Source organism: Schistocerca piceifrons, chromosome 1 (genome assembly GCF_021461385.2).
Source record: "Schistocerca piceifrons isolate TAMUIC-IGC-003096 chromosome 1, iqSchPice1.1, whole genome shotgun sequence".
In the NCBI taxonomy this organism is placed as follows: Eukaryota; Metazoa; Arthropoda; class Insecta; order Orthoptera; family Acrididae; genus Schistocerca; species Schistocerca piceifrons.
Window position 1 is genome coordinate 456,601,422 of NC_060138.1, and position 24,748 is coordinate 456,626,169.

A 24,748-nucleotide genomic window follows, 5' to 3' on the forward strand; every position below is an offset into this window, starting at 1 on the left:
CAGGTTTCGAACCTGCGCTTTCCTTAACCACTAAAGTATCGTAGCTGTAACTGTCAGGCGGAGCTAGAATGCTCCATGCATCAAACATATGTGAGCTCAAGGAGGTTACACTTGAAGGAAAAGCGGCAGGTTAACGCGATCACATCAAAACCCCCGGCAGCTACGGGATTCGAAACCGCGCCTACAGAGAGACTGGTGCCTTAAACCAGCGCCTTAAAGCGCTCGGCCACGCTACATGCGCTGCTTGGTGCGCCAGTGTTCCTAGCATTTGTAGAAACAGTGCACGCCACAGCTTCCTGTTCTGCTGGGACTGGCTGCTCATCCATCGCACTTCAAACGACTGCCCTTTTCGACTATAGAGAGCAGCGGACGTCTGCGCTCTGGGAGGCGACATTACGTGTTGGGGATGAAGTGGTAGTGCTAACTGCGGCCTGCGGAACACGAGTGAAAAAATCAAGAGAGTACTGTCATTTCGAGTACTCGCCATTGCAACGGCAGCAAGGCAAAACTTTCAAAATTGCCGTGACCAGGATTCGAACCTGGGTTATTGCGGCCACAACGCAATGTCCTAACCACTAGACGATCACGGCCATGGCCACGGAGGCGCCCGCGAAGGCAGCTGGCTGCAATGCAAGTGGCGATACCCAGCAAAGCCTAGGCCAAGGTGTACGCCACAGCAGTGTCAGACACGGTCTCCATCACATGTATACGAGCAAATGAACGTGCCTGCGCTGTCAGGACTCTAACTACAGTGGTTAGCTGCATTCACCTCCGTGGCAATGTCTTGCAGTCCTCCAAGCCTCTTGACTACAGGTACCGGTATGTGGCTCGATAACAAGTGGATAGACGCCGCATCTCTCTCGCCGTCAGGTGTTGCCGCGAGTCATACTTAACGTAGCTTTCTGCACGCGTCAGCGTAGCGTCAGTCGAGCAAAGTCGAGACAAGTCGCATAGGAGGAGCAACAAAAACGCGCAATTCCGGTACCGGGAATCGAACCCGGGCCTCCTGGGTGAGAGCCAGATATCCTAGCCACTAGACCACACCGGACAACGACGGCAGTGCTCTTTCCAGCGAACGCAGCAGCCGCCCACGGTTAACTGACGACAACTGTAAAAAATCCACTCTCTCGCGTTATAGAACGGCGTGCTCCGGACGCATTTCGTGGAGACGAACGCCAGCAATGATGAGAGCAAAAGGTGCCTACAAATCCTGTCGTTGCACCACGCACTGTTCTACGACAATTCACCAAGCAGACGCTCACGCCTTGTTGTGCTGTTTCCTTTGCGGGCAATGAGTGCATCTGCCTTCGACACAGGAAACATTACACGTTCGGCAGCTGTGGGATTGGAACCCACGCCTCCGAAGAGAATGGTGCCTGAAACCAGCGCCTTAGACCGCTCGGCCACGCTACCTACACAACACGCGCGTCACAAGAGCTGCGTCCTACCCCACGAGGACACACCGCAACGGCACAAAAATGAGACGTAAAAAGTGGCAACGGTGGGATTCGAACCCACGCCTCCGGAGAGACTGGTGCCTAAAACCAGCGCCTTAGACCGCTCGGCCACGTTACCGTTGGATCAGCAGCCGCAAAACGTTTCGTTTGTACTACAAAGATCACTTCGAAATGGAAGTATCTTGGCAATCGCCGTGCCATGTATTTCCGCTGCTCTCCCACTGGAAGCGTCTCTTTAGGCCATCCACGGCAAGAAAAAGCCGTGCCCGCCGTATGGTAGCGACGCCACTTGTCTGTAGCTGTCGCAGTTAAGGAGACAGCGTCAAGAGACGTTTTCGTGCCGTGACCAGGTTTCGAACCTGCGCTTTCCTTAACCACTAAAGTATCGTAGCTGTAACTGTCAGGCGGAGCTAGAATGCTCCATGCATCAAACATATGTGAGCTCAAGGAGGTTACACTTGAAGGAAAAGCGGCAGGTTAACGCGATCACATCAAAACCCCCGGCAGCTACGGGATTCGAAACCGCGCCTACAGAGAGACTGGTGCCTTAAACCAGCGCCTTAAAGCGCTCGGCCACGCTACATGCGCTGCTTGGTGCGCCAGTGTTCCTAGCATTTGTAGAAACAGTGCACGCCACAGCTTCCTGTTCTGCTGGGACTGGCTGCTCATCCATCGCACTTCAAACGACTGCCCTTTTCGACTATAGAGAGCAGCGGACGTCTGCGCTCTGGGAGGCGACATTACGTGTTGGGGATGAAGTGGTAGTGCTAACTGCGGCCTGCGGAACACGAGTGAAAAAATCAAGAGAGTACTGTCATTTCGAGTACTCGCCATTGCAACGGCAGCAAGGCAAAACTTTCAAAATTGCCGTGACCAGGATTCGAACCTGGGTTATTGCGGCCACAACGCAATGTCCTAACCACTAGACGATCACGGCCATGGCCACGGAGGCGCCCGCGAAGGCAGCTGGCTGCAATGCAAGTGGCGATACCCAGCAAAGCCTAGGCCAAGGTGTACGCCACAGCAGTGTCAGACACGGTCTCCATCACATGTATACGAGCAAATGAACGTGCCTGCGCTGTCAGGACTCTAACTACAGTGGTTAGCTGCATTCACCTCCGTGGCAATGTCTTGCAGTCCTCCAAGCCTCTTGACTACAGGTACCGGTATGTGGCTCGATAACAAGTGGATAGACGCCGCATCTCTCTCGCCGTCAGGTGTTGCCGCGAGTCATACTTAACGTAGCTTTCTGCACGCGTCAGCGTAGCGTCAGTCGAGCAAAGTCGAGACAAGTCGCATAGGAGGAGCAACAAAAACGCGCAATTCCGGTACCGGGAATCGAACCCGGGCCTCCTGGGTGAGAGCCAGGTATCCTAGCCACTAGACCACACCGGACAACGACGGCAGTGCTCTTTCCAGCGAACGCAGCAGCCGCCCACGGTTAACTGACGACAACTGTAAAAAATCCACTCTCTCGCGTTATAGAACGGCGTGCTCCGGACGCATTTCGTGGAGACGAACGCCAGCAATGATGAGAGCAAAAGGTGCCTACAAATCCTGTCGTTGCACCACGCACTGTTCTACGACAATTCACCAAGCAGACGCTCACGCCTTGTTGTGCTGTTTCCTTTGCGGGCAATGAGTGCATCTGCCTTCGACACAGGAAACATTACACGTTCGGCAGCTGTGGGATTGGAACCCACGCCTCCGAAGAGAATGGTGCCTGAAACCAGCGCCTTAGACCGCTCGGCCACGCTACCTACACAACACGCGCGTCACAAGAGCTGCGTCCTACCCCACGAGGACACACCGCAACGGCACAAAAATGAGACGTAAAAAGTGGCAACGGTGGGATTCGAACCCACGCCTCCGGAGAGACTGGTGCCTAAAACCAGCGCCTTAGACCGCTCGGCCACGTTACCGTTGGATCAGCAGCCGCAAAACGTTTCGTTTGAACTACAAAGATCACTTCGAAATGGAAGTATCTTGGCAATCGCCGTGCCATGTATTTCCGCTGCTCTCCCACTGGAAGCGTCTCTTTAGGCCATCCACGGCAAGAAAAAGCCGTGCCCGCCGTATGGTAGCGACGCCACTTGTCTGTAGCTGTCGCAGTTAAGGAGACAGCGTCAAGAGACGTTTTCGTGCCGTGACCAGGTTTCGAACCTGCGCTTTCCTTAACCACTAAAGTATCGTAGCTGTAACTGTCAGGCGGAGCTAGAATGCTCCATGCATCAAACATATGTGAGCTCAAGGAGGTTACACTTGAAGGAAAAGCGGCAGGTTAACGCGATCACATCAAAACCCCCGGCAGCTACGGGATTCGAAACCGCGCCTACAGAGAGACTGGTGCCTTAAACCAGCGCCTTAAAGCGCTCGGCCACGCTACATGCGCTGCTTGGTGCGCCAGTGTTCCTAGCATTTGTAGAAACAGTGCACGCCACAGCTTCCTGTTCTGCTGGGACTGGCTGCTCATCCATCGCACTTCAAACGACTGCCCTTTTCGACTATAGAGAGCAGCGGACGTCTGCGCTCTGGGAGGCGACATTACGTGTTGGGGATGAAGTGGTAGTGCTAACTGCAGCCTGCGGAACACGAGTGAAAAAATCAAGAGAGTACTGTCATTTCGAGTACTCGCCATTGCAACGGCAGCAAGGCAAAACTTTCAAAATTGCCGTGACCAGGATTCGAACCTGGGTTATTGCGGCCACAACGCAATGTCCTAACCACTAGACGATCACGGCCATGGCCACGGAGGCGCCCGCGAAGGCAGCTGGCTGCAATGCAAGTGGCGATACCCAGCAAAGCCTAGGCCAAGGTGTACGCCACAGCAGTGTCAGACACGGTCTCCATCACATGTATACGAGCAAATGAACGTGCCTGCGCTGTCAGGACTCTAACTACAGTGGTTAGCTGCATTCACCTCCGTGGCAATGTCTTGCAGTCCTCCAAGCCTCTTGACTACAGGTACCGGTATGTGGCTCGATAACAAGTGGATAGACGCCGCATCTCTCTCGCCGTCAGGTGTTGCCGCGAGTCATACTTAACGTAGCTTTCTGCACGCGTCAGCGTAGCGTCAGTCGAGCAAAGTCGAGACAAGTCGCATAGGAGGAGCAACAAAAACGCGCAATTCCGGTACCGGGAATCGAACCCGGGCCTCCTGGGTGAGAGCCAGGTATCCTAGCCACTAGACCACACCGGACAACGACGGCAGTGCTCTTTCCAGCGAACGCAGCAGCCGCCCACGGTTAACTGACGACAACTGTAAAAAATCCACTCTCTCGCGTTATAGAACGGCGTGCTCCGGACGCATTTCGTGGAGACGAACGCCAGCAATGATGAGAGCAAAAGGTGCCTACAAATCCTGTCGTTGCACCACGCACTGTTCTACGACAATTCACCAAGCAGACGCTCACGCCTTGTTGTGCTGTTTCCTTTGCGGGCAATGAGTGCATCTGCCTTCGACACAGGAAACATTACACGTTCGGCAGCTGTGGGATTGGAACCCACGCCTCCGAAGAGAATGGTGCCTGAAACCAGCGCCTTAGACCGCTCGGCCACGCTACCTACACAACACGCGCGTCACAAGAGCTGCGTCCTACCCCACGAGGACACACCGCAACGGCACAAAAATGAGACGTAAAAAGTGGCAACGGTGGGATTCGAACCCACGCCTCCGGAGAGACTGGTGCCTAAAACCAGCGCCTTAGACCGCTCGGCCACGTTACCGTTGGATCAGCAGCCGCAAAACGTTTCGTTTGTACTACAAAGATCACTTCGAAATGGAAGTATCTTGGCAATCGCCGTGCCATGTATTTCCGCTGCTCTCCCACTGGAAGCGTCTCTTTAGGCCATCCACGGCAAGAAAAAGCCGTGCCCGCCGTATGGTAGCGACGCCACTTGTCTGTAGCTGTCGCAGTTAAGGAGACAGCGTCAAGAGACGTTTTCGTGCCGTGACCAGGTTTCTAACCTGCGCTTTCCTTAACCACTAAAGTATCGTAGCTGTAACTGTCAGGCGGAGCTAGAATGCTCCATGCATCAAACATATGTGAGCTCAAGGAGGTTACACTTGAAGGAAAAGCGGCAGGTTAACGCGATCACATCAAAACCCCCGGCAGCTACGGGATTCGAAACCGCGCCTACAGAGAGACTGGTGCCTTAAACCAGCGCCTTAAAGCGCTCGGCCACGCTACATGCGCTGCTTGGTGCGCCAGTGTTCCTAGCATTTGTAGAAACAGTGCACGCCACAGCTTCCTGTTCTGCTGGGACTGGCTGCTCATCCATCGCACTTCAAACGACTGCCCTTTTCGACTATAGAGAGCAGCGGACGTCTGCGCTCTGGGAGGCGACATTACGTGTTGGGGATGAAGTGGTAGTGCTAACTGCGGCCTGCGGAACACGAGTGAAAAAATCAAGAGAGTACTGTCATTTCGAGTACTCGCCATTGCAACGGCAGCAAGGCAAAACTTTCAAAATTGCCGTGACCAGGATTCGAACCTGGGTTATTGCGGCCACAACGCAATGTCCTAACCACTAGACGATCACGGCCATGGCCACGGAGGCGCCCGCGAAGGCAGCTGGCTGCAATGCAAGTGGCGATACCCAGCAAAGCCTAGGCCAAGGTGTACGCCACAGCAGTGTCAGACACGGTCTCCATCACATGTATACGAGCAAATGAACGTGCCTGCGCTGTCAGGACTCTAACTACAGTGGTTAGCTGCATTCACCTCCGTGGCAATGTCTTGCAGTCCTCCAAGCCTCTTGACTACAGGTACCGGTATGTGGCTCGATAACAAGTGGATAGACGCCGCATCTCTCTCGCCGTCAGGTGTTGCCGCGAGTCATACTTAACGTAGCTTTCTGCACGCGTCAGCGTAGCGTCAGTCGAGCAAAGTCGAGACAAGTCGCATAGGAGGAGCAACAAAAACGCGCAATTCCGGTACCGGGAATCGAACCCGGGCCTCCTGGGTGAGAGCCAGGTATCCTAGCCACTAGACCACACCGGACAACGACGGCAGTGCTCTTTCCAGCGAACGCAGCAGCCGCCCACGGTTAACTGACGACAACTGTAAAAAATCCACTCTCTCGCGTTATAGAACGGCGTGCTCCGGACGCATTTCGTGGAGACGAACGCCAGCAATGATGAGAGCAAAAGGTGCCTACAAATCCTGTCGTTGCACCACGCACTGTTCTACGACAATTCACCAAGCAGACGCTCACGCCTTGTTGTGCTGTTTCCTTTGCGGGCAATGAGTGCATCTGCCTTCGACACAGGAAACATTACACGTTCGGCAGCTGTGGGATTGGAACCCACGCCTCCGAAGAGAATGGTGCCTGAAACCAGCGCCTTAGACCGCTCGGCCACGCTACCTACACAACACGCGCGTCACAAGAGCTGCGTCCTACCCCACGAGGACACACCGCAACGGCACAAAAATGAGACGTAAAAAGTGGCAACGGTGGGATTCGAACCCACGCCTCCGGAGAGACTGGTGCCTAAAACCAGCGCCTTAGACCGCTCGGCCACGTTACCGTTGGATCAGCAGCCGCAAAACGTTTCGTTTGTACTACAAAGATCACTTCGAAATGGAAGTATCTTGGCAATCGCCGTGCCATGTATTTCCGCTGCTCTCCCACTGGAAGCGTCTCTTTAGGCCATCCACGGCAAGAAAAAGCCGTGCCCGCCGTATGGTAGCGACGCCACTTGTCTGTAGCTGTCGCAGTTAAGGAGACAGCGTCAAGAGACGTTTTCGTGCCGTGACCAGGTTTCGAACCTGCGCTTTCCTTAACCACTAAAGTATCGTAGCTGTAACTGTCAGGCGGAGCTAGAATGCTCCATGCATCAAACATATGTGAGCTCAAGGAGGTTACACTTGAAGGAAAAGCGGCAGGTTAACGCGATCACATCAAAACCCCCGGCAGCTACGGGATTCGAAACCGCGCCTACAGAGAGACTGGTGCCTTAAACCAGCGCCTTAAAGCGCTCGGCCACGCTACATGCGCTGCTTGGTGCGCCAGTGTTCCTAGCATTTGTAGAAACAGTGCACGCCACAGCTTCCTGTTCTGCTGGGACTGGCTGCTCATCCATCGCACTTCAAACGACTGCCCTTTTCGACTATAGAGAGCAGCGGACGTCTGCGCTCTGGGAGGCGACATTACGTGTTGGGGATGAAGTGGTAGTGCTAACTGCAGCCTGCGGAACACGAGTGAAAAAATCAAGAGAGTACTGTCATTTCGAGTACTCGCCATTGCAACGGCAGCAAGGCAAAACTTTCAAAATTGCCGTGACCAGGATTCGAACCTGGGTTATTGCGGCCACAACGCAATGTCCTAACCACTAGACGATCACGGCCATGGCCACGGAGGCGCCCGCGAAGGCAGCTGGCTGCAATGCAAGTGGCGATACCCAGCAAAGCCTAGGCCAAGGTGTACGCCACAGCAGTGTCAGACACGGTCTCCATCACATGTATACGAGCAAATGAACGTGCCTGCGCTGTCAGGACTCTAACTACAGTGGTTAGCTGCATTCACCTCCGTGGCAATGTCTTGCAGTCCTCCAAGCCTCTTGACTACAGGTACCGGTATGTGGCTCGATAACAAGTGGATAGACGCCGCATCTCTCTCGCCGTCAGGTGTTGCCGCGAGTCATACTTAACGTAGCTTTCTGCACGCGTCAGCGTAGCGTCAGTCGAGCAAAGTCGAGACAAGTCGCATAGGAGGAGCAACAAAAACGCGCAATTCCGGTACCGGGAATCGAACCCGGGCCTCCTGGGTGAGAGCCAGGTATCCTAGCCACTAGACCACACCGGACAACGACGGCAGTGCTCTTTCCAGCGAACGCAGCAGCCGCCCACGGTTAACTGACGACAACTGTAAAAAATCCACTCTCTCGCGTTATAGAACGGCGTGCTCCGGACGCATTTCGTGGAGACGAACGCCAGCAATGATGAGAGCAAAAGGTGCCTACAAATCCTGTCGTTGCACCACGCACTGTTCTACGACAATTCACCAAGCAGACGCTCACGCCTTGTTGTGCTGTTTCCTTTGCGGGCAATGAGTGCATCTGCCTTCGACACAGGAAACATTACACGTTCGGCAGCTGTGGGATTGGAACCCACGCCTCCGAAGAGAATGGTGCCTGAAACCAGCGCCTTAGACCGCTCGGCCACGCTACCTACACAACACGCGCGTCACAAGAGCTGCGTCCTACCCCACGAGGACACACCGCAACGGCACAAAAATGAGACGTAAAAAGTGGCAACGGTGGGATTCGAACCCACGCCTCCGGAGAGACTGGTGCCTAAAACCAGCGCCTTAGACCGCTCGGCCACGTTACCGTTGGATCAGCAGCCGCAAAACGTTTCGTTTGTACTACAAAGATCACTTCGAAATGGAAGTATCTTGGCAATCGCCGTGCCATGTATTTCCGCTGCTCTCCCACTGGAAGCGTCTCTTTAGGCCATCCACGGCAAGAAAAAGCCGTGCCCGCCGTATGGTAGCGACGCCACTTGTCTGTAGCTGTCGCAGTTAAGGAGACAGCGTCAAGAGACGTTTTCGTGCCGTGACCAGGTTTCGAACCTGCGCTTTCCTTAACCACTAAAGTATCGTAGCTGTAACTGTCAGGCGGAGCTAGAATGCTCCATGCATCAAACATATGTGAGCTCAAGGAGGTTACACTTGAAGGAAAAGCGGCAGGTTAACGCGATCACATCAAAACCCCCGGCAGCTACGGGATTCGAAACCGCGCCTACAGAGAGACTGGTGCCTTAAACCAGCGCCTTAAAGCGCTCGGCCACGCTACATGCGCTGCTTGGTGCGCCAGTGTTCCTAGCATTTGTAGAAACAGTGCACGCCACAGCTTCCTGTTCTGCTGGGACTGGCTGCTCATCCATCGCACTTCAAACGACTGCCCTTTTCGACTATAGAGAGCAGCGGACGTCTGCGCTCTGGGAGGCGACATTACGTGTTGGGGATGAAGTGGTAGTGCTAACTGCGGCCTGCGGAACACGAGTGAAAAAATCAAGAGAGTACTGTCATTTCGAGTACTCGCCATTGCAACGGCAGCAAGGCAAAACTTTCAAAATTGCCGTGACCAGGATTCGAACCTGGGTTATTGCGGCCACAACGCAATGTCCTAACCACTAGACGATCACGGCCATGGCCACGGAGGCGCCCGCGAAGGCAGCTGGCTGCAATGCAAGTGGCGATACCCAGCAAAGCCTAGGCCAAGGTGTACGCCACAGCAGTGTCAGACACGGTCTCCATCACATGTATACGAGCAAATGAACGTGCCTGCGCTGTCAGGACTCTAACTACAGTGGTTAGCTGCATTCACCTCCGTGGCAATGTCTTGCAGTCCTCCAAGCCTCTTGACTACAGGTACCGGTATGTGGCTCGATAACAAGTGGATAGACGCCGCATCTCTCTCGCCGTCAGGTGTTGCCGCGAGTCATACTTAACGTAGCTTTCTGCACGCGTCAGCGTAGCGTCAGTCGAGCAAAGTCGAGACAAGTCGCATAGGAGGAGCAACAAAAACGCGCAATTCCGGTACCGGGAATCGAACCCGGGCCTCCTGGGTGAGAGCCAGGTATCCTAGCCACTAGACCACACCGGACAACGACGGCAGTGCTCTTTCCAGCGAACGCAGCAGCCGCCCACGGTTAACTGACGACAACTGTAAAAAATCCACTCTCTCGCGTTATAGAACGGCGTGCTCCGGACGCATTTCGTGGAGACGAACGCCAGCAATGATGAGAGCAAAAGGTGCCTACAAATCCTGTCGTTGCACCACGCACTGTTCTACGACAATTCACCAAGCAGACGCTCACGCCTTGTTGTGCTGTTTCCTTTGCGGGCAATGAGTGCATCTGCCTTCGACACAGGAAACATTACACGTTCGGCAGCTGTGGGATTGGAACCCACGCCTCCGAAGAGAATGGTGCCTGAAACCAGCGCCTTAGACCGCTCGGCCACGCTACCTACACAACACGCGCGTCACAAGAGCTGCGTCCTACCCCACGAGGACACACCGCAACGGCACAAAAATGAGACGTAAAAAGTGGCAACGGTGGGATTCGAACCCACGCCTCCGGAGAGACTGGTGCCTAAAACCAGCGCCTTAGACCGCTCGGCCACGTTACCGTTGGATCAGCAGCCGCAAAACGTTTCGTTTGTACTACAAAGATCACTTCGAAATGGAAGTATCTTGGCAATCGCCGTGCCATGTATTTCCGCTGCTCTCCCACTGGAAGCGTCTCTTTAGGCCATCCACGGCAAGAAAAAGCCGTGCCCGCCGTATGGTAGCGACGCCACTTGTCTGTAGCTGTCGCAGTTAAGGAGACAGCGTCAAGAGACGTTTTCGTGCCGTGACCAGGTTTCGAACCTGCGCTTTCCTTAACCACTAAAGTATCGTAGCTGTAACTGTCAGGCGGAGCTAGAATGCTCCATGCATCAAACATATGTGAGCTCAAGGAGGTTACACTTGAAGGAAAAGCGGCAGGTTAACGCGATCACATCAAAACCCCCGGCAGCTACGGGATTCGAAACCGCGCCTACAGAGAGACTGGTGCCTTAAACCAGCGCCTTAAAGCGCTCGGCCACGCTACATGCGCTGCTTGGTGCGCCAGTGTTCCTAGCATTTGTAGAAACAGTGCACGCCACAGCTTCCTGTTCTGCTGGGACTGGCTGCTCATCCATCGCACTTCAAACGACTGCCCTTTTCGACTACAGAGAGCAGCGGACGTCTGCGCTCTGGGAGGCGACATTACGTGTTGGGGATGAAGTGGTAGTGCTAACTGCGGCCTGCGGAACACGAGTGAAAAAATCAAGAGAGTACTGTCATTTCGAGTACTCGCCATTGCAACGGCAGCAAGGCAAAACTTTCAAAATTGCCGTGACCAGGATTCGAACCTGGGTTATTGCGGCCACAACGCAATGTCCTAACCACTAGACGATCACGGCCATGGCCACGGAGGCGCCCGCGAAGGCAGCTGGCTGCAATGCAAGTGGCGATACCCAGCAAAGCCTAGGCCAAGGTGTACGCCACAGCAGTGTCAGACACGGTCTCCATCACATGTATACGAGCAAATGAACGTGCCTGCGCTGTCAGGACTCTAACTACAGTGGTCAGCTGCATTCACCTCCGTGGCAATGTCTTGCAGTCCTCCAAGCCTCTTGACTACAGGTACCGGTATGTGGCTCGATAACAAGTGGATAGACGCCGCATCTCTCTCGCCGTCAGGTGTTGCCGCGAGTCATACTTAACGTAGCTTTCTGCACGCGTCAGCGTAGCGTCAGTCGAGCAAAGTCGAGACAAGTCGCATAGGAGGAGCAACAAAAACGCGCAATTCCGGTACCGGGAATCGAACCCGGGCCTCCTGGGTGAGAGCCAGGTATCCTAGCCACTAGACCACACCGGACAACGACGGCAGTGCTCTTTCCAGCGAACGCAGCAGCCGCCCACGGTTAACTGACGACAACTGTAAAAAATCCACTCTCTCGCGTTATAGAACGGCGTGCTCCGGACGCATTTCGTGGAGACGAACGCCAGCAATGATGAGAGCAAAAGGTGCCTACAAATCCTGTCGTTGCACCACGCACTGTTCTACGACAATTCACCAAGCAGACGCTCACGCCTTGTTGTGCTGTTTCCTTTGCGGGCAATGAGTGCATCTGCCTTCGACACAGGAAACATTACACGTTCGGCAGCTGTGGGATTGGAACCCACGCCTCCGAAGAGAATGGTGCCTGAAACCAGCGCCTTAGACCGCTCGGCCACGCTACCTACACAACACGCGCGTCACAAGAGCTGCGTCCTACCCCACGAGGACACACCGCAACGGCACAAAAATGAGACGTAAAAAGTGGCAACGGTGGGATTCGAACCCACGCCTCCGGAGAGACTGGTGCCTAAAACCAGCGCCTTAGACCGCTCGGCCACGTTACCGTTGGATCAGCAGCCGCAAAACGTTTCGTTTGTACTACAAAGATCACTTCGAAATGGAAGTATCTTGGCAATCGCCGTGCCATGTATTTCCGCTGCTCTCCCACTGGAAGCGTCTCTTTAGGCCATCCACGGCAAGAAAAAGCCGTGCCCGCCGTATGGTAGCGACGCCACTTGTCTGTAGCTGTCGCAGTTAAGGAGACAGCGTCAAGAGACGTTTTCGTGCCGTGACCAGGTTTCGAACCTGCGCTTTCCTTAACCACTAAAGTATCGTAGCTGTAACTGTCAGGCGGAGCTAGAATGCTCCATGCATCAAACATATGTGAGCTCAAGGAGGTTACACTTGAAGGAAAAGCGGCAGGTTAACGCGATCACATCAAAACCCCCGGCAGCTACGGGATTCGAAACCGCGCCTACAGAGAGACTGGTGCCTTAAACCAGCGCCTTAAAGCGCTCGGCCACGCTACATGCGCTGCTTGGTGCGCCAGTGTTCCTAGCATTTGTAGAAACAGTGCACGCCACAGCTTCCTGTTCTGCTGGGACTGGCTGCTCATCCATCGCACTTCAAACGACTGCCCTTTTCGACTATAGAGAGCAGCGGACGTCTGCGCTCTGGGAGGCGACATTACGTGTTGGGGATGAAGTGGTAGTGCTAACTGCGGCCTGCGGAACACGAGTGAAAAAATCAAGAGAGTACTGTCATTTCGAGTACTCGCCATTGCAACGGCAGCAAGGCAAAACTTTCAAAATTGCCGTGACCAGGATTCGAACCTGGGTTATTGCGGCCACAATGCAATGTCCTAACCACTAGACGATCACGGCCATGGCCACGGAGGCGCCCGCGAAGGCAGCTGGCTGCAATGCAAGTGGCGATACCCAGCAAAGCCTAGGCCAAGGTGTACGCCACAGCAGTGTCAGACACGGTCTCCATCACATGTATACGAGCAAATGAACGTGCCTGCGCTGTCAGGACTCTAACTACAGTGGTTAGCTGCATTCACCTCCGTGGCAATGTCTTGCAGTCCTCCAAGCCTCTTGACTACAGGTACCGGTATGTGGCTCGATAACAAGTGGATAGACGCCGCATCTCTCTCGCCGTCAGGTGTTGCCGCGAGTCATACTTAACGTAGCTTTCTGCACGCGTCAGCGTAGCGTCAGTCGAGCAAAGTCGAGACAAGTCGCATAGGAGGAGCAACAAAAACGCGCAATTCCGGTACCGGGAATCGAACCCGGGCCTCCTGGGTGAGAGCCAGGTATCCTAGCCACTTTTTTTTTTTTTTTTTTTTTTTTTATTTTAGCTGATACATCTCAAACGTAGCCTCCTGTTGCTGTCAGAGACAGCTGCTAAGAATTAAAAGTATGCCCCATGTGAGGCTCGAACTCACAACCCCGGCATTGCTCACGGCTACTGCCTTATAAGTACCGTGCGCTAACCAATTGCGCCACTTTTTTTTTTTTTTTTTTTTTTTTTTTTATTTGCCTCCTGGGTGAGAGCCAGGTATCCTAGCCACTTTTTTTTCTTTTTTTTCTTTTTTTTTTTTTTTTTTTTCGCTGGATTCAGAGTCCAGAGTGCTAACCGTGACACCATTTTTTTTTTTTTTTTCGCCTTAACCACTTTTTTTTTTTTTGTCGAATGCTCTACGACTTTCTTTCTTTTTTTTTTTTTTTTTTTTTTTTTTTTTTTTTTTTTTTTTTTTTTTCGCTGACTACTACGCTACCGAGGCACTTTTTTTTTTTTTTTTTTTTGCTTTTTTTTTATTAATTTTTTTTTTTTTTTTTTGTATGCACTAGAGTGCTTGGCAGCCGGTGGCAAAGCGGGCAGGGGTCACAATCCGGAGGCCTGGCCACGATGTCACCGCCATACCCCGCACCCAGTGCATGGTTTTGTGATTTGATTTGATTGTTACGTATTTATTATTATATTTTGTTTAACCTGCAATGGGGCGTCATGTACGTTCCATCATTTGTATAGATATAAACAAAATGATAAAAAGAAATCCATGTCTGGTCTTTGGAGGACGCAGCACACCATGAATCCAGCACAGCACAGACTCAAAGTTGGTCTTCACGTAGAATAATTTTCCCAGTTTCCATGTCGGTGATTAGTATTGTGCATTCGGTTTCCCGATGATTGATTGTGGATTGCTGCTTCTCAAAACCCTGAGCATGCCATGCGTCGGAAGAGGAGCGCTGGTAACGTGGTGACACCATAGAGCAGGGACATGCCAAACAACCATTTCCCGTTTTGGAAAGCCTCGTGATAGGAAGAATAGAAGCTGCTGGAAACTCCTGGTTCGTACTAAATCGTCGTGCAGCTTTGATGAAGGATAATGCGAAATGAAAGGAAACAAATGAGGAGCCTCTTCTGGGTGTCGCCCTGCGGAACCAAAAATAAAGTGCTGTCATTTGAACATGAAAAGGAAATCCAAAGACAAGTAAATGTTCGAGGCCGAGTGCACAGTGCACTCTGTACCGTCGTTTGACCCATGATGCAAATCACCCACAGCTGATGGTGCGGAGCCGACCAAATCCATGGAAACAATAACAATTTAACAAAGTAGGGAAAAAAGAAAAGATAAGAAAAGAAAAACTCCGTCCAATGGATCTGTAAACTTAAAGTCTTCCATCACTTAAAGCAATAGTAAGAAAATTTTGAAACTGATCTTTATACTGTCGCAACTTCTTAATCGCATAGTACTCTTCAATGAGGTACATCTGATAATCGTGTAGCGTTGGCGTTGTATGGACAAGCATGTAATAGACGAACTGGCCCATGAGCCAGACATAACTATTATTCTTAGATTGAGGATAAAGCTGCCAGTCTGGTTGGAGCGCGTCTTGAAGTTGAATGGAAGTATCCGACGTCCTATTAATGACAGCGAGTTTCTTTCGGGTCCACTGCCATATTTGTGTTTGATCCCTGCAGTGGAAGAGATGCGGCAGCGTTTCCACTAGGTTACACTTCTCACAAAACGGGGTGGGCCGCAGCTTGATTTTGTGCAATTTCTCTCCAGTGGGAATCACCTCATTGACAGCGTCATACCAAACAGCTCGAACTCTGGAGCGAAGGTGCGGAAAACTAATGTTCTTCCAGACATTTCTCCAGTTTTTGCCTAAATATTTCTTCTCAATTGGGTTATCCAGCTGCCGTTTAGTAAGAGCAAGATAGGTCGCCGCCGTGTTGAACGGATGCGGGTTGTCCTGAACATAGCTGAGCTCCACATAATACCGCCGGATATAGCCAAGCTCAGGATGAATGTGTCCCACAGACGTTGGCGCAGACAAATCCTTTGGACGTAAGGTGTTGAAAAGCCGTGCAGTGAGACTATTTGGGTTGCCGTGTATTATGCGGGAAGTACGAGTTAAAAAAGTCGCCACACATTGGGATTCAACGTCTTTGACGCCTAAGCCACCTCGGGAACGAAGTAACGAGGTAGCCTTAAAGGAAACTTTAAAGATGTTCCCTCTCCAGACATACCAGCAAGCAAGTGCTAAAATTTTTTTCGCAATGGCTGTCGGGATTGGTAAAACAGCGGCAGTGTGATAGAGCTTACTAAAAACGTAACTATTAATAAACTGTGCCCTCTGCATCCGGTCTAAAGACCGCATGTTATGTTCTTTGATCACCGCACGTAAGATGGTAAGCTTGCGTTCCCAATTCACGTGGAGCATGGCGTGGGGGTTCGGTGATATAACCAGGCCTAGATGCCGCAGGTCTTCGGTCCTGTCCAACCAAGAAATATCGATGGAATTGGGGTTGCGACCTAACGGCATGATTTTGGACTTTCGCTCATTAAGTCTAGCGCCACAAGCGACAGAGTACTGATGGACAATCCGACGAACTGACCCCAGCTCTTCGGTGTTAGTAATAAGCACACTGATATCGTCGGCGTAGGCGTGGCAGACCGTTTTGGTGTTTAACGTTTGCAACCCGTGTAAAGTTAAGTAAAACTTTTTAAGAAGTGGCTCTATAGCGATCGAGAATAACGTCATAGAAAGGGGGCACCCTTGTCGCACTGCTTGGCGTATGGGCACGGGGGCGGTTAACTGGCCGTTAACCTTCACGCGTGAAGACGTTCCGCAGATACATTTCTGAATAAGCTGTCGAAAACGCTCGTTGAATCCCATTTGACTCATTGTGCGCAATAAAAAACCGTGATTAATTCTGTCAAACGCCTTATCGAAGTCGAGAAACAATAACGCCAAATCAGTGTTGGTAATCCAAGTTAAATAAGTCAGGTCGCGATATTCACACAGGGCATTCAACATCGATCGACCACTGACTGCACCCGTCTGATAAGGGCCAAGTACTTTGCCAAGAGGTACTTTAAGCCTGGTGTTTATAATCCGAGTCAAGATCTTGAAATCAGAGTTAAGCAACGTAATTGGCCGAAAGTCATTTAACATAGTCGGATTGGATGTTTTAGGAACCAGGACAACCATGCCTTCCGTGAACTGCGGGGGGAAGGCAGCATGCGATAACAGTTCGTTATACATGGCGGTCAATTCGTCGCCGATCACATCCCAGAACCGCGAATAAAATTCGACCGGCAAGCCGTCTAAGCCGGCAGCTTTGTTCTTGGCAGCGCACGCAAGGATGGACTGAACTTCAGAATTGGTGACATTGGCCAAGAGAGCAGCGTTATCATCCTGATCCACTGTGGAGGCGATGTCGTTTAAAAAATCATCCCCCGCCGATAGATCGGTATCTGACTCGGAATAATGTTGTCGAAAATAATTGAAGACATGCATCTTGATAGCACCCTGTTCATTGTACAGATTCCCGCCAGCATCCTTCAGATGAGCAATAATTTTTTGTTTACCACGTTTGGTTTCCCGTATGAGATGGAATAACGATGCGGACTCGTGGGAGACGTCATCAGAAGAGCGCGATCGGACCCGAGTGCCAACAAGTGCTTCACGAACTAAAGCAGTAATTCTGGCTTTGAGACGCTTGATGCGGATCAGGTTGTCGGACAAAGCAGATGGATCGCTGTACAGCTGGCGTAAACCGAGGAAATAAAATTCTAGAGACCGTTTCCTCCAATAAGCCCTGGTCCTGGCAAACTGGCAAATACATTTCTTAATCCGCGGCTTAACAAACTCCGTCCACCAAAGAACGCGCTCCCTATACCGAGCTTGCCTCTGGAGGCACTGCTGCCAGGTGTCAACGAGGCAACGCCGTAAATCCGCTTCATCGAGCAGCGAGACATTCAGCTGCCACGTGCCGCGTCCCAAAAATGTCTTCTGCCGCACATGCCGAATCGTTAGATGGTATGCGGAGTGGTCACTAAAACTGAGCGGCCATAATTCACAATCACGAATGGTATGTAAAAGATCTTGAGAAACATAAAACCTATCCAGACGGCTAGAAGAAGCAGCGCTCACATAGGTATATCCCATCGTGTGTGGTCGAAGGTGACACCAACTATCTTGTAAATGCAGTCCATCTGTTAACGTTAGTAGCTCGGGACAAAAATTAAAATGCGGACTTTGATCTTCGTTGCGTAAAACGCAGTTGAAATCCCCACCCAGGATGATCTTCAGTCGAACGTTCGGCAATAAGGTCACAACTTCAGCCCTAAAAAATTCACTTCTGTCCCTTCTGCCAGCGGACCCTGTCGGGGCGTACACGTTCAGGAGAAGCAAATCCTGTAATTGGGCGGCAATGCCGCGTCCCGTTTCTAAAATCGCTGTAGGTTGGTAAGCGATGCCAGCTTTGAATAAAATCGCAGTGCCCGCCTCAGTGCCAAGATTTAATATGGCATCATACCCAGGTATTTCTCCAACCTTGGGGGACACAACTTCTTGAAAGAAAACTATATCTATATCGGCGGCATATAGATAGTCGGTCAAGCATTTAAGTTTGACATCGGATGCAATCCTATTCAAATTAACTGTGGCAAGTTTATAATCTTGCATGGTGGGGATAGAAAGGGTCCGTGTTATTCACTTTCGTCTGCCCAAGACTTCTCGGCCGGCGTATGCTGATGGCCAATATCCATCAGCTCAGGACTCGGACGGTCGACATGCATCTCCATATCGGCCTCCCCCACGTGGCGCGCGACGGAACCCATTTCATCTGTGCCGCCGCGTTCACTGCCGTCTTTTCGGATCTGCTTTATAGTGCGCTGCAGTTTCTTTTCCAGAGTGCGGATCTCCTCCGCACTCTGCTTCCGTGCCGACCGCTTAGATTTCCCAGTTCTTGGGGGAGGTGCGTCGGCGTCAGAAACGGTTTTGACGTCCGTCAAGAGGCTGTGTGTAGACCCTTCCTCAGATAGGTCACTGCCGAGAGGGAGGGGCGTGGGGGGCGCAACGTCAGGGGGGCAAGAAACGCGCGACCTCTCGCCACCATCCGACAACTGTTTCAGCTCGACGGACGTAGTTGGAGTAGGGACGGGAGTCGGTCCTGCATGGTCGGCACGAAGGCCGACAGTCGGGGAAACCTGCAGGTGTGCAGCGTGGCCGTCGATATCGGTGACATCACTACGAACGGGACATTCGGGGGTTGCCACAGAGTTGTTGACAATGACCGCGCCGGCGTCTGGGGTCACCGCAGCCTGTTGGTGGAGCGTCGGTTGTGTCGTAGGCGACTCCATCAATGTCTGCGCGTAAGACAACCGATTGCCATCGTGCCCATCGAGAGGTGTAAGACGATGTTGCATTCCTCGGCGACCCGCCCGGACACGGGGACAAGCAGATTTTAAATGGTCGGTAGAACCACATATTACGCAAGTTCGCGGTTGTCCTTCGTACATCACCAGCGCGCGAAAACCCTGCACCAAAATGTTGGACGGGATGTGCTTCGTTAAATCAATTTTCGCATTCCGAACGCCGTTATCAACATTGAAATGTTTGTAACCCCTCCATTGCTCGGCATGAATTTGCAAGACATTACCGTAGGGAGACAAAGCTTGCCGAATTCTATCGAAGCTAACTTCGAAAGGCAGATTAAATATACGGACGGTTCGTAGCCCTAGTCCAGCATGACTAACAGATACTTTACAAATTTCGCCTTTAGAATTCACAAAATCCGCAGTGCCTTCCGTGAGGGTCATAATACGAACGCAAGGATCGTCACTAATCAATTTTACATAAACAGCGTTCGCAAGAAAATCATACGAAAACCCAAGAACTTCATCATCTCGCAGTCCTAATCGATCGAAAAACCAGTCAATAAGTTCGTGAACCTGTGGTCGAGCATAGCCATACGGAAATCCAAATCGTAGCGTGTAACGTCTCAACTCATCCTCCATCACTTTCGTGAAGTAGTACTTACAATACCAACAGCTGCGTGCGCTCTTAAGCACAGGCGAAGCGACCACCACCGCACGTCTGCACACGGCCGCGGCCGCGGCGGAACTGCCACTAGACCACACCGGACAACGACGGCAGTGCTCTTTCCAGCGAACGCAGCAGCCGCCCACGGTTAACTGACGACAACTGTAAAAAATCCACTCTCTCGCGTTATAGAACGGCGTGCTCCGGACGCATTTCGTGGAGACGAACGCCAGCAATGATGAGAGCAAAAGGTGCCTACAAATCCTGTCGTTGCACCACGCACTGTTCTACGACAATTCACCAAGCAGACGCTCACGCCTTGTTGTGCTGTTTCCTTTGCGGGCAATGAGTGCATCTGCCTTCGACACAGGAAACATTACACGTTCGGCAGCTGTGGGATTGGAACCCACGCCTCCGAAGAGAATGGTGCCTGAAACCAGCGCCTTAGACCGCTCGGCCACGCTACCTACACAACACGCGCGTCACAAGAGCTGCGTCCTACCCCACGAGGACACACCGCAACGGCACAAAAATGAGACGTAAAAAGTGGCAACGGTGGGATTCGAACCCACGCCTCCGGAGAGACTGGTGCCTAAAACCAGCGCCTTAGACCGCTCGGCCACGTTACCGTTGGATCAGCAGCCGCAAAACGTTTCGTTTGTACTACAAAGATCACTTCGAAATGGAAGTATCTTGGCAATCGCCGTGCCATGTATTTCCGCTGCTCTCCCACTGGAAGCGTCTCTTTAGGCCATCCACGGCAAGAAAAAGCCGTGCCCGCCGTATGGTAGCGACGCCACTTGTCTGTAGCTGTCGCAGTTAAGGAGACAGCGTCAAGAGACGTTTTCGTGCCGTGACCAGGTTTCGAACCTGCGCTTTCCTTAACCACTAAAGTATCGTAGCTGTAACTGTCAGGCGGAGCTAGAATGCTCCATGCATCAAACATATGTGAGCTCAAGGAGGTTACACTTGAAGGAAAAGCGGCAGGTTAACGCGATCACATCAAAACCCCCGGCAGCTACGGGATTCGAAACCGCGCCTACAGAGAGACTGGTGCCTTAAACCAGCGCCTTAAAGCGCTCGGCCACGCTACATGCGCTGCTTGGTGCGCCAGTGTTCCTAGCATTTGTAGAAACAGTGCACGCCACAGCTTCCTGTTCTGCTGGGACTGGCTGCTCATCCATCGCACTTCAAACGACTGCCCTTTTCGACTATAGAGAGCAGCGGACGTCTGCGCTCTGGGAGGCGACATTACGTGTTGGGGATGAAGTGGTAGTGCTAACTGCAGCCTGCGGAACACGAGTGAAAAAATCAAGAGAGTACTGTCATTTCGAGTACTCGCCATTGCAACGGCAGCAAGGCAAAACTTTCAAAATTGCCGTGACCAGGATTCGAACCTGGGTTATTGCGGCCACAACGCAATGTCCTAACCACTAGACGATCACGGCCATGGCCACGGAGGCGCCCGCGAAGGCAGCTGGCTGCAATGCAAGTGGCGATACCCAGCAAAGCCTAGGCCAAGGTGTACGCCACAGCAGTGTCAGACACGGTCTCCATCACATGTATACGAGCAAATGAACGTGCCTGCGCTGTCAGGACTCTAACTACAGTGGTTAGCTGCATTCACCTCCGTGGCAATGTCTTGCAGTCCTCCAAGCCTCTTGACTACAGGTACCGGTATGTGGCTCGATAACAAGTGGATAGACGCCGCATCTCTCTCGCCGTCAGGTGTTGCCGCGAGTCATACTTAACGTAGCTTTCTGCACGCGTCAGCGTAGCGTCAGTCGAGCAAAGTCGAGACAAGTCGCATAGGAGGAGCAACAAAAACGCGCAATTCCGGTACCGGGAATCGAACCCGGGCCTCCTGGGTGAGAGCCAGGTATCCTAGCCACTTTTTTTTTTTTTTTATTATTTTTTTTTTTTACCTACGCTCCCAGAGGGAATCTGATTTCAAGTCAGACGTCTTAACCACTTTTTTTTTTTTTTTGTTTTTTTAACGGACGCCTTAACCCCCCCTTTTTTTTTTATGCCTTATCCATTTTTTTTTATCCATTTTTTTTGTCTTTGTGTTAAACCATTGTAATGACCCAGTGCAGCGCGGTGGAGGCGCGTTGGGCAGGGGTCGAATCCCGAGGCCTGGCCATGACGTCTCCTCCTCCCTGCACTGAAGCACAGTGGCACCAGTACGTAGTAACTGTCTTTGGTTCGGAGTCGCATGATACTGATATGTGGACACGGGGCTTATTTATGCGTTGTCTAACTAAACAGGTGAAAGCTTGGCAGGAAGGCAAAGTAACTAAGAGCTAGCGTGAATGTCTCCCCTATCATGAAGTGAGATCAGTATCCCCCTATACCGGCGCCATTAATGCAACTGGCGCAGGAGCGAGCAATAGAAGTGGAAACTTAACCAATCCCCTGCTTTTCGAAAACAACACTGAGCATATTCGCAAAGTCCCTCTTAAGATGTGGGAAAGATTGTTGCGTCCAGTACTCATGAAGCATGTAACCAGTAAACGAAATAAAATCGGAAATACCATCACCATCAACCACTGCAAAAATGTAACGGCCAAGAAGCCACATAATGGTGTTGTTCTTTGTCCGGGGATAAAAAACCGTGTCCGGCCAGCAGAGAATATCAGTTGTAAAAGCTGATTCCGAGCTTCTGGTGAGTAACGCCAATTGTCGGCGCAGCCAGTACCACATGCGAAGACGGTCAGCGCAGGTAAATCGGTGTGGGAGTGTATCAATACAACCACACGTTTGACAAAGCGGAGTGACACTTAAACCTATACGATGAAGTCGTTCGTTCGTAGGAATCAGCTGATTAACTACCTTATACCATAGGGAGGCAACAGCTGCGGAATGAACGGGTAAGCTGATATTCGTCCATATGTGACGCCAATGAAAACGGGGATATTGTAAAACAATCGGGATGGAAGAAGAAGACCTGTGCCATTTGTCAAGCAGTGTTCGCGTAGTAAAAACAGGACTACGTTGTAAGTGGAGATCCAGATAACTAATCTCAATGTAGAAGTCCCGAACATGCCGTAGCTTCGCATTTAGAGGCCCTACGTTAATAGGCGGTGACAAGCTCGCAGGACGAACGACATGGAATAATCGCGAAGTAACAGTCGGGGACTCAGAAAATAAAAGATGGAGGGTGCGCTTAACATAAAGGGCAGCAGCCTTGACACGGACATCGGTGAACGACAAGCCGCCCTCAAGTCGCGGCTTCGTAAGAACATCACAACGTAATTTAAAAATGTGCCCCCGCCAAATATATCTGTTAATAAGCTGGACCATTTTTGCACCCTGCATTCTGGGAAGCGGAAACAACTGAGCAACGTAATATACTTTACATAAAACATAAGTGTCTAATACATGCTTTTTTTGCAGTATCGGTATCGAACGCCATGAGTGTTCGAATAAAACACCTTGAAGCTTGGAAATGGCCACTTGCCAATTTTTCGCAGCCATACGAAGAGGACACCGTTCAAGATAGATACCTAAATGTGTATGATGTTCAACAGCCGTAACCCACGGAACAACCACATGTTCAAAGCCCCGCAAATTCAGGAGTTTGCTTTTACGGGGGTTGATACGAGAACCTGAGGCCGCAGAAAATTTATCCAGTTCCATTTTCAACGGCGGCACTTCTGCGGAGGAACGAAGTAAAACAACCAAATCATCAGCATAAGCTGTTGCTGTCTGGGTAACCCCAGAGATCGTAAGACCACGAAGTGTCGAGTTGAGACGTGTGAGGAGTGGTTGAAGGGAGAGAGCATAAAGGGTCATGGATAAAGGGCTACCTTGCGGGACGCCACGTTTAATATCAATGACCTTCGTCAGCTGTCCATTAATGTCAATCTTAGCAGAAATGCCAGTCGTCATATTCTTAAGAACCAGCAGCGCCTTTTCATTAAAACCGAGTCGGCGCAGCAGAAGCTCTAAAAACGAATGGGACACACGATCAAAAGCCTTACTAAAATCAACAAATAAAAGCGCACAGGAAATATTGGTGACAGCGACAATCGACACAATATCACGATACCCCGCCAGAGGCGTCAAGATGGAGCGCCCCGGAAAGCAGCTTTGACAAGGAGTTATCACAGGTGTAAGCAAGAGGGATAGACGTGCATTAACAGCCCTAGCAGCCGTCTTATAATCAAAATTTAAAAGGGTTAAAGGACGAAAGTCACTAGCTGTCTTCAAACCAGCAGATTTCGGTATCAGGACAACCGTACCTCTCTTGAAATCGGCTGGAATTGTGCCACCATTCAAAATTTCATTTACTATATCCGTAAAAACCGGCCCTATAATAGTCCAAAAGCGAACAAAAAACTCCTTAGGAAGGCCATCCGGACCAGGAGATTTGTGAGATGGTGAACAAGCAATGAAAGCTGAAATTTCGTCTGCAGTAAAAGGAGCTAAAAATTCCATATTATGGTCCTCTGTTAAAACTGATGGGATAGCAGTTGAAATCTCGTCAACATCAAGCGGATCAGAATCAGCCACAGCATATAAGGTCTCATAGTATAAGGTAAGTTCATGGGTTATTTGATTCTGTAAGGTAAGCCGGCGACCATTAGCTGCCATAAGGCCGTCAATCAATACACGTCGACGGTTCTTGTGGTGACGAAACAGATGGTACATGGAAGTCATTTCATGTGCTAAGGTGGACGGCGGCTTAGATTTAATCTTCAATCCTTCCATCTGAAGCCGTTTAATACTAAGGAGCTTGGCTTTAATTTTCCGAACCTCAGAAAGGTGGGCACATGTCATTCGAGGAGTATCATAAAGTTCGCGAAGCACCGAATAATAATACTCAAAAGTCAGTTTCAGATCTCGCGCTCTATTATAACTGTAGGACATTTAAGTGCGACGTAGTTTTGGCTTCGCACAGTGGATCCACCAGTGAAGCTTAGACGGATAGTATCGCAGAGAACGTAAACACATGTCCCACGCCGTCTGTATTAGAGGTTCGATGTCAGGGTCATCGAGCAAGGAGACATTTAATTTCCACAGTGGCCGATAAAGTTTAAGAGGCTGACGTTCCAAATTAATTATAACC

The 24,748-nt window shown here is 51.3% G+C and overlaps 24 non-coding genes across 24 annotated transcripts; all 24 read right to left on the bottom strand.

Annotated features, from left to right (window-relative positions):
- Positions 1-518: 518 nt before the first annotated feature.
- Positions 519-590, bottom strand: Trnah-gug. The gene has a single exon. It is a non-coding gene; the product is annotated as a tRNA-His (tRNA).
- Positions 591-976: 386 nt separating this feature from the next.
- On the bottom strand, positions 977-1,048 carry Trnae-cuc. Its single transcript has one exon. It is a non-coding gene; the product is annotated as a tRNA-Glu (tRNA).
- Positions 1,049-1,493: 445 nt separating this feature from the next.
- Trnal-uag lies at positions 1,494-1,575 on the bottom strand. Its single transcript has one exon. It is a non-coding gene; the product is annotated as a tRNA-Leu (tRNA).
- A 747-nt stretch (positions 1,576-2,322) lies between these two features.
- On the bottom strand, positions 2,323-2,394 carry Trnah-gug. Its single transcript has one exon. It is a non-coding gene; the product is annotated as a tRNA-His (tRNA).
- Positions 2,395-2,780: 386 nt separating this feature from the next.
- On the bottom strand, positions 2,781-2,852 carry Trnae-cuc. Its single transcript has one exon. It is a non-coding gene; the product is annotated as a tRNA-Glu (tRNA).
- Positions 2,853-3,297: 445 nt separating this feature from the next.
- On the bottom strand, positions 3,298-3,379 carry Trnal-uag. The gene has a single exon. It is a non-coding gene; the product is annotated as a tRNA-Leu (tRNA).
- Positions 3,380-4,126: 747 nt separating this feature from the next.
- Positions 4,127-4,198, bottom strand: Trnah-gug. Its single transcript has one exon. It is a non-coding gene; the product is annotated as a tRNA-His (tRNA).
- Positions 4,199-4,584: 386 nt separating this feature from the next.
- Trnae-cuc lies at positions 4,585-4,656 on the bottom strand. Its single transcript has one exon. It is a non-coding gene; the product is annotated as a tRNA-Glu (tRNA).
- Positions 4,657-5,101: 445 nt separating this feature from the next.
- Positions 5,102-5,183, bottom strand: Trnal-uag. The gene has a single exon. It is a non-coding gene; the product is annotated as a tRNA-Leu (tRNA).
- A 747-nt stretch (positions 5,184-5,930) lies between these two features.
- Positions 5,931-6,002, bottom strand: Trnah-gug. The gene has a single exon. It is a non-coding gene; the product is annotated as a tRNA-His (tRNA).
- Positions 6,003-6,388: 386 nt separating this feature from the next.
- Trnae-cuc lies at positions 6,389-6,460 on the bottom strand. Its single transcript has one exon. It is a non-coding gene; the product is annotated as a tRNA-Glu (tRNA).
- A 445-nt stretch (positions 6,461-6,905) lies between these two features.
- Trnal-uag lies at positions 6,906-6,987 on the bottom strand. The gene has a single exon. It is a non-coding gene; the product is annotated as a tRNA-Leu (tRNA).
- A 747-nt stretch (positions 6,988-7,734) lies between these two features.
- On the bottom strand, positions 7,735-7,806 carry Trnah-gug. Its single transcript has one exon. It is a non-coding gene; the product is annotated as a tRNA-His (tRNA).
- Positions 7,807-8,192: 386 nt separating this feature from the next.
- On the bottom strand, positions 8,193-8,264 carry Trnae-cuc. The gene has a single exon. It is a non-coding gene; the product is annotated as a tRNA-Glu (tRNA).
- Positions 8,265-8,709: 445 nt separating this feature from the next.
- Trnal-uag lies at positions 8,710-8,791 on the bottom strand. Its single transcript has one exon. It is a non-coding gene; the product is annotated as a tRNA-Leu (tRNA).
- A 747-nt stretch (positions 8,792-9,538) lies between these two features.
- On the bottom strand, positions 9,539-9,610 carry Trnah-gug. Its single transcript has one exon. It is a non-coding gene; the product is annotated as a tRNA-His (tRNA).
- A 386-nt stretch (positions 9,611-9,996) lies between these two features.
- Positions 9,997-10,068, bottom strand: Trnae-cuc. Its single transcript has one exon. It is a non-coding gene; the product is annotated as a tRNA-Glu (tRNA).
- A 445-nt stretch (positions 10,069-10,513) lies between these two features.
- Positions 10,514-10,595, bottom strand: Trnal-uag. Its single transcript has one exon. It is a non-coding gene; the product is annotated as a tRNA-Leu (tRNA).
- A 747-nt stretch (positions 10,596-11,342) lies between these two features.
- Trnah-gug lies at positions 11,343-11,414 on the bottom strand. The gene has a single exon. It is a non-coding gene; the product is annotated as a tRNA-His (tRNA).
- Positions 11,415-11,800: 386 nt separating this feature from the next.
- Trnae-cuc lies at positions 11,801-11,872 on the bottom strand. Its single transcript has one exon. It is a non-coding gene; the product is annotated as a tRNA-Glu (tRNA).
- Positions 11,873-12,317: 445 nt separating this feature from the next.
- Positions 12,318-12,399, bottom strand: Trnal-uag. Its single transcript has one exon. It is a non-coding gene; the product is annotated as a tRNA-Leu (tRNA).
- A 747-nt stretch (positions 12,400-13,146) lies between these two features.
- Trnah-gug lies at positions 13,147-13,218 on the bottom strand. The gene has a single exon. It is a non-coding gene; the product is annotated as a tRNA-His (tRNA).
- Positions 13,219-20,224: 7,006 nt separating this feature from the next.
- Trnal-uag lies at positions 20,225-20,306 on the bottom strand. The gene has a single exon. It is a non-coding gene; the product is annotated as a tRNA-Leu (tRNA).
- Positions 20,307-21,053: 747 nt separating this feature from the next.
- Positions 21,054-21,125, bottom strand: Trnah-gug. Its single transcript has one exon. It is a non-coding gene; the product is annotated as a tRNA-His (tRNA).
- Positions 21,126-24,748: the final 3,623 nt, after the last annotated feature.